The sequence below is a fragment of the Enoplosus armatus genome, chromosome 14 (genome assembly GCF_043641665.1).
Source record: "Enoplosus armatus isolate fEnoArm2 chromosome 14, fEnoArm2.hap1, whole genome shotgun sequence".
NCBI lineage: Eukaryota > Metazoa > Chordata > Actinopteri > Centrarchiformes > Enoplosidae > Enoplosus > Enoplosus armatus.
The window spans coordinates 2,807,333-2,816,029 of NC_092193.1; the positions used below are offsets into that span (position 1 = coordinate 2,807,333).

The following is an 8,697-nucleotide window of genomic DNA, read 5'->3' on the forward strand; positions in this document are numbered from 1 at the left end:
CACAGCTGCTTTAAAACTCCAACAGATGCATTTCAATCACTGACAGAAATACTCCACGGGAGAACTGCATTGAGAAAGTTATTTTCCATCTCATCTCTTCTTTTCAGTTCACTTTTTCCCCACTTTATTTTACTTTAATTCAGGCCACAATGTGAACCATGTTCAATCTAGACTGACAGGCAGTTATCAGCTCATTTCTCACCATTCGTTTTATGGCTTTTATCTCCTTCTGACTTTATCAGATAAACCAGGTGACAGAGGAAAAAAGGGAAAATGGAGGAGCGTGGACACCTTTAATCCAGCCGTTCATCTCCATTATATCTAAATGCAGCTACACTGCACATGTAGAATCTTATTAAACCGTAAAGGGCATCCAAGTCTGTCTAAAGACACAGGAAAGAACGGGGAAAAGCTGTGTTTAGACTGCCGAAGCTAAAAGTCAAGTCAACTTATTTACAGACAAACAAGCGACCAAAGAGCCTTGCTGCACGTGAGGTGGGGATGATCATAACTGCAGTGACACCAATAAAGCTTTTGTCGAGAAGTATGACCTGAGGATCGTATATCGTTATATGTTGAAAATATGCCTTTTGAAATACCTCTGAAATTAAGTTCATAATCTAAAACCCTTAACACTAGTTTTCAACAAAATGCTTGAATAGACGGCTGGACGTCTTTTCACCTGCAAATCACAGAAACATTCACTGGTAAAATCCACAAGCCTCAACTACATGAAGTTAATTTCACTTTGATTCATCTCCATTAAATCTTCATGGTTGCATTCCAAGTGGCATGCGCCAGAATAGCACTAATTTACCTAATTACTAGCATTACAGTACAATTTAAATGATAAAGAGAACAGAGTGGTACCACACATTCATTTCAAGCTTCTATACTTTATTCTTCAAGTCCTCAAAGACAAATTGTACCTCCAAGAGTGGCTACATACACACCCCTGAAAAAAGGTTTACCCATACATGAATATAAGCAGTACTTCCATATATCTGCGATGCATTCAGAGGAAATACCATATACAGTCCATGGCATTCAAAAATACATATTGAAGGCTGCAAATGAAAGTGTTGTATATCAGCAAAGGTACACAAAACAACGTATTTAATGTGAATGGCAATGCATTTCTGAATTAGTATGATTTTACATATCAGAGTGAATCAACAAAACCTGGAAAGCCCATTGAAATGCCAAGGAAGAGAATAAAACACTTTTTTCTAATGTTCTCACATCAATGGTTAATGATTAAAACAGTGGAAGCAAAAGTCTTACAACAGCAAGGACATCATATAATCATTATATCACAGTATCGGGGATTACAAATGACGGACACATTGATACATTTTACAAAAGTCGCGTGCATGCATGTCCTGAAATACAAAGTAAAACGTCTTAAATTAGCTGTTGCGGTCACTAAAAGAAGCAAGTAATGTTGTCTGTTTTGTCGTCAGCCACGTTTACGCTTCAGGTGGGAGTGGAAATGCTCTCTGCTTCAGTCCATCACTTTGACCCGGAGAGCTGCAGCACCGGGCCTGAACCCGTCACCTGCCACACATATTGTTAGAGAGCTTGTCACAAACGAAACACTGGTTTATCTTACCTCGCGCAGAGGAAATTAAACGTCTCGCGGCCAGACTTGCTGAACCAGAGATGTTCCTCTCGTGTCTCCATGGCACCGCTCACGTCACACCTTTCTCTTTTATTGTCTGGAGCCGAGCGATTGAATTCTACGCGTTGATCGTCGACCCAGAGCCAGAACTGCATGGTGCAGGTGTAGCGAAGGCCCAGCCACACAAAGGAAGTGTTGGCCTTCCTGGCCTCCAACTCGGCCCAGGCCTGGGTGTCACTGTCGACGATGGAAGCCAGGTCCCTGTGTTTGTTCCTGCAGTAGTACAGGGCGTCTTCCCACGTCTTATTCTCATTGATCAACACAAAGGGTGAATCTAGAGAAAGACAAAACTTCAGGGTGAATTGAAACTAAATAAGTGAACAGGTTTAGAGCGAACACACAACAAGGATTTTAAAACTGTGTAATCATCTACCAGGGGGTCTAAAAACCAAACACTTTGCTCTGATAATGGCATCATCCTCATGATAAAGACGACGCACCGAGTCTTTCTTAAGTTCCAGGATGTAAAACAGAAAGGTGCGACATGTGTCCTCACGTCCTCTTGTGATGTCATTTGGCCTGTCAGTTTCCTTGTAGAATCACATGACTCTTGTGAAAACGGGGTGAATACACACACACACACACACACACACACACCAGAATACAATTCATCGTGCATTAAACCTTGAGCCCCGTGGCCATCGCTTGTTGATTAGCTTGAACAATTAGCCTACATACAGCGTGTCAGTTTAGGGGTGAATAGTTGTGAAATGTAAATCTGTGATCCACTAAAATATGTTGTCTTGTCTCTTGTATTCATTTGCCTTTTTGTCCACATTTAACTGTACAGGAGACATTTCAGTAAATCTCATCTCTGGCTATCAATCAGCTCCTGTATGTGCGCTCTGCCCTGAACCAGCAACTCACTCGGTGGATGGGAACATTTCTTGTACCTTTTACGGTGCCGTAGATCTTCACTTCACACAGAATCAAATGGTCATTTGTCGGTAGGAACACAGAGATGTAGCGTCCCGAAATGTCTGTCTTACATGTGAAGTTATTCCACTCGTTATGCTGTTGGCCGTGCCGTTGTTCTCACGAGAGTTCCCAATGTAGATCTGGGCACCGTCCATCATAATATTGTGATGTTTAACGTTGTAGAGTCTGATACAAGAAATGTTGTAGACGCCCTGCAGGTCAAGTCTCCACCAGGAGTTCTGCAGGAGCAAAGTGTGAGCACACTGTTCCTCATGCCCATCAATCGCTCTTCCAGAAGAGTACGTGACACTGTCAGCTGTGTAGTCTGATGACTGGGATGTTGCCATGTTCAGTGTGAGGATTTGTGTGTTGCAGTGAGCTGCAGATGAAAACAAACAAACAAACAAACAAAGAAACAATCTGAAGAATTCACTTGGAAATATTTAGCATAGTAATACTGCAATACTTTTATTGACATGACTTGAGAGACATTAAACTGATGAGTGTAAAGAAATGCATTTAGTCCTACCTGCGTCATCATCATCATCATCATCATCACCACCTAAGAGTGCATTTCCTGTGAAATGTGAAACACCAGAGGGTTATATAAGAATTCCTGCTCCCATTCGGTCAAAGTTACTACGATATTACTGCTTACGGCAGTGAGTACAGAACACTCATCCTTCAACATCCCGTCTTCTACTTTTACAGTAAAACACAAGGAACTGTTTTATTATTTTACCCATGATTCACGTTGTTGTGGATCTGCCCTACGTCTCGCTCTGCGCATCGATCACTGACATGCATGTGCACATGGTGAGCTGCTTACCGATCAGAGAGACGAACACCAGACTCCACAGCATCTTCACCGTGGAGGAGAAAATGCAGCAACATCAGCTGACGAGGGACGAGTTAAACGTTCTACGTAGATGGACAAATAAATCCAGATCTACTTGTTACTGTACATCTAAGAGAAAGAGAACGACTGCGAGGACTCATATCAAACAGTGAAACAAATGACAATTCAAGTTCAACTTTACTCACCTCGTTGGCCTTTTTCTGATGACGTCCTCCCCCAGCTACAGCTGTACCCGACTGCTGCACTATATGGAAATACGCTAATCTTAAGCAACGTCACCTTATATTTGCATCTGTCAGTATATTACAGACAGACAGCATGGTGCTCTCTCTGGTCAACATACAACGCATGCAAATATCTCTGCATTTCCTTTGATATTTGCTTCAACAGAGGAAGTCATAAACAAATCTATTCCCGCTGCTTCCTGGGTTAATTTGGGTTATTTGCAGGGTTGCTGCGAAATACATTTGATTATCAGTTTCATCTTACATTTAAACAAGTGGGTCTTTTGATGGACTGTAAGAAAAACAGGTTACTAACATCTTTGCGGTTTGGTTAAAACACAGCAGAGGAGATACATTTATCTCTGCCAGGAAGTGTGTTGGAAAGTTTCTCAGCAAAACAATCATTCACTGAATAGCTAATAGTAGCTACGGTGATGAAATGTTCAACCTTAAAAGCAACAAATGGTGACTGACGAGCTATGTTTATGTCCATGTTTTAATCCGCTCTGCATTTGCATTTAATCCTGACTGCTTGTTGCTTTTGATCAAAATGATTTTTGCTCTCAAACGTATAAAATATAAATATTTTCTTTTGAGCTACAATAACAGCTGGGACTTGTGTCTGCCTCACAGCTGGAAGACGCAGAATAACACCAATTTGAACTGTTTCAGGTCCTGAACATTGTAGGCAGAAACATCATCTTTGCCTGCGTCATCTGCGAAAAGTCCAACCTCAAGTAAGTCAGCTTCCTTCCCAGAATCCCGTCTAGTCCTCAGTCAGGTTCCAGTTCATGAGGGATTTTTACAGGACTGAGAAGACTGCTTATTTTCAAAAACCTGGGTCTGACAGTGGCAAGTCCAGACTTTTTAGATGCAGGGGTGGCATGAAGTACGTTAACAGCGTTAATTTAACATTTTTATTTCAGAGATCACGACACGACATGAGCGGCTCCATACACATGTCATCATGTAAAGCTTCCACACTTTATTCTTTAAGTCCTCAAAAAGAAAACAACACACATTCAAAAATACTCGTCAAACAGTTGATTCAAACTAAGGTCCCGCCTCTGACCAGGCAGATAGCCAATCATAGCTTAGGATAATGGGGTGGCATCTGGGTGGCCAATCAGATTTCAGGAGTCCATGCAGCCAGGCCGCTCCCTGGACATGCCCCGGCTAACATATTAATAACATAAAAATATTGATTAATGCATCTTTAAAAATACCATCTTTCATTCACACGACGAGTTTAGGAATTAACATGTGTTTAGCATGTGATCCACAGGAGCCCGGCAGGGTTTTAGATCCCAGCTGTTATAATTTGCATATGATCATTAACAGGAAAGATGCAGAACTTGAAAAAAATGAAAACAAGCATCTGCATAAAGGGTGTTTTTCTCTTTTGCTGCAATATCCATCTACGGAAATATAAAAAGGCATGTTAATCATTTTCAAATGCCCAAGGATTATGACAATCACTCAGGCCAACATGCACAAATTTAATTCCAGCAAGAAAAAGAACAACACTGTGTGCAGTTGTGTGGCTTTGACCCCACAGCAGTGATGAACCCTGAGGTGTGCAGGTGTATAATGAGTGTGTGTGGATGGAAAGCAGCGGCAATGATTTCAAATTCAGGCACTAGTCTCGGGCTTTACTTTGTTTATCCATATTTACAGCAGCCTGCGTGCTATTTCTCAGCACCCATCTGCTTCACATTCACGCTGTTACACACATTCACACTGAGGAGCTGCCCAATTAAATCACTGAGGACTCAAATGAACACCTGCCAGACTCAATAAAGTCAGGTTCAAACTTGCTGCAGAGGGTGACTTTTATTTTACGCCTCATGGTTTCAGGTACGATTTTTACAGATCCATGGCACAAAGTTAAGAAAATATCACCACCGAAACAAACTCTCGATTGAGGCAGTGGATTGTTAACTAATTTAGCTAATTTATGACCAGGGTTGCCCACTTTGGAGGCTGACTGATCCTGACAATTCTTACCAGATTGTGACAAACGCCATTTCTGCCTTAAAGCTCAACAAATTCAATCAGATTTTCTGACGTTAGTGGAGGTATTTCAGGCGAGGCAGCCTGCCTCTGCTACAAAACCTCTTCCCCTTTAAGGTTTAGGCACAAAAACAACTTGGTTAGTGTAGTTTGCATTAAAATAACTACTTCACTAAAGTAAGGAAGCCTTTGAGACTGTATAACAACATCACTCTACTTCTGCATTTGCTCCTGACAGACAACAGTCACACTTCACGGCCACTACAGGTCCTTGTCGGGTGAATGTAAACATATGTTGCCTTCAGGCGTCTTTACAAATAATTGCACAGCAGAGGCTAATGGAAGGAGGTCAGTGTTTGTGCTGTGGATTAGCATATCAACAGCTTCACCTGTGACACCGAGGAAGTATTTGAGGAAGACATTTGTATTTGGGATCCTGCCTGCACAGCTGACACCTCCTCACAGCTCCTCAGTCAATTCAGGTCATAGATTTTCCTGTTATCATGTTTCCCCATGAAACAAAAGAAGGCTTCATTACTGTGTGAACAGCAGTTGTAGTTGCACGCTTCAGCAGTCTGTATTTTATAGACGTTCACAGAAACAGAAAGTGTCTTTACCAACTCGGTAAGTGCTGTTTCTGTTTCTGACGTGAGGATTTGCTCTGAAGCAAAACACAGCGAAGCCTGGTCGGAGACGTTGGGCAAGACGCCTGCTTGTTGTCAGACTCGGCGATGGAGAGAGCAGCAGAAGGACTTCTCCACTTCGATCCGGGAGTAAGCTAATGTGACACACGGCTGGGCGCCAAATATTCCCACAGGAGGTCCAGCAGTTTGGCTTCGCGGCGTCACAGCACGGCCCTTTAATCAGCTCATCAGCAGACGACACAAAGCACTGAGCTACTGGTCCCGTTAATCAGTGTCCAGTTCCCAGAATATGGTGGTGAACATGTACACAGGTCTCTCAGTGTGGATACAATGACTGTCAGATAACCATGGTGGAGTCAGGCTTTACACACTGGGGACATACAATGAACAAGCATTACCCCCCCCCCCCCCCCCCCCCTCCATAGAACATAGTACTCTCTGTTTAGACCCCTATAGCAAGGGGAACATCTTCATTATTTACGACAGGATGCAGAAGATCAAGAATTGCTCACGGGCACCAACCTGGAACGCAGAATGCATACACTCCCCATCGCTCCTCTTGTTCTTTTAAGCTCACTGTTGAGGCACTATCACTTACTTAATGTGTACACTTTAATGTTGTAGCTTGTTTTAACGTCTTTATATGCTGTTGGGTAGTTAATCTATAACAATGAACACACTTGAGGCGAGAAACAAGCACGTATTAGATCTACAAGGCCTCATTTAAAAGTTTGTTCAGACTTTCGTAAGGCCGGGGCAGAACACCTGCAGGGTCATAACTTCTGCAGCCGTGAGAGGGCGCTGTCGCTTGAATGTGAACATACAGTATGTTGTTTTGGGGCATTTGCTGAAACGACTTTTCAGCTCGTTGTAATCAGTCCGTTTGTGGAGGTCGTCGGCCTTCACTTGAACTGCACGTCTCACTCTTTCCTTTTCGGCTTTTTTATCTTCTGTGCAGCCGCGTCACGCTTTTATAAACTGCAAGCACACGCTTTCCTTCATTTAAAAAGTTGTTTTGTGAATATGACAACGGTTTTTTTTATTATTTTTTTTTACCAAAGACAAGACAACATGTACTGTCTGTCTTCTTTTTAAATATTCACAGGAAGCAAGGAGCCCCAGGGAGAGTAGAGTTTCTTTAAATTTGGATCTGGGTGGTTAATCAGGTCCCAACTGAGCCCAGAGAGCTGACAAATGAAAGAAAAGTCTACTTTGCAATTATCTTGACTACCACAACCCCCCCCCCCCCCCCCCCCCTTTTAGGAGACCGCTGGCTTCCTCACACAGCCATCCTATGAAAGTGAAACCATGGGGTGGTCTGTCTCATGTTCTCTGCTGTGATCAATTATTCAGCTGTGCAGAAGCAAATAATAAAGTACAGGAGTGAATGAGAGAGAGCGCATTCAGCGCTGTCCTGAAAGACAATGTGAATATGAACCAACACGGATCAATACGTTTGATTAAAAGCACATCAGGGACGGTTCGCAGTAATGCAAAACAAAAGATCAGGGGAAGTGGGAAGCAGGTGAGGAAGTGGGCGGGGAGGTCATGTGACTGGGACTGAAGGGAAAGGGGTTACAGCGGGGCAGAGGAGGGACAGTCCGAGGGCGTCTGGTGGGTGGATGGAGAATGGGGACGGACTGGGAGAAGTAGTGGAGCGCTGAGTGAAGCTCTTTCTCTGCTTTTCAGATTTGTGTTAAATTTACACTCTGAAGCCAAAATGAATTCCTTATTGCTTCTCCACCCTGAAAAGTTGAGATCCAGACAAAGTGTTTACAAACAGACTGTCCCAGACTTGGATGAACTGAACCAGAGGATTACCTACGCCCCCCCCCCCCCCCCCCTCCCAGTTTAAGTGCCTACTTAAACTATTTTTATCTTCCTTTCCTTCCAGTCTTTTGTTTAATTCATGAGCAGCAAGACAAATGTGCTTACTGGGACATATTAAATAGAGATGTATGTTTTCGTTGGATTGTCCCAATTTCAGATATTTGGAGAGATTGCACTCACAGATTATATGGAGGCGGAAAAACCAAGAAAATCAAATTACAGGCAAAACACCACAGAAAAGCATCACCTGTTTCCACTTTGCCTCGTCCACCCTGCAGTATATAACCTGCCAGATGTTGAAGTTTTAATGTTGTTTTGTCGTGCCTTTGTGTTCGAGTTACCTGGAACCTGTACCGGCCTGCACCCTTTTCCCTGCTCTGTCCCTGTTTCCCTCGGACCCTCACTCTGCCCGGTTGTCTGCATTTGGGTCTTCCACCCTTTGAATTCACCGGCTGCGACAGTGTGTGAGACTCATCGTCGAACTTTACCGATCCAGGATAAAACAACGCAATAATTAGGAAACTCAAT

The 8,697-nt window shown here is 43.0% G+C and overlaps 1 pseudogene; it reads right to left on the reverse strand.

The window, feature by feature from the left end:
* Window positions 1–880: 880 nt before the first annotated feature.
* Window positions 881–3,091, reverse strand: LOC139296328 (uncharacterized; annotated as a pseudogene).
* Between the last annotated feature and the right edge of the window lie 5,606 nt (window positions 3,092–8,697).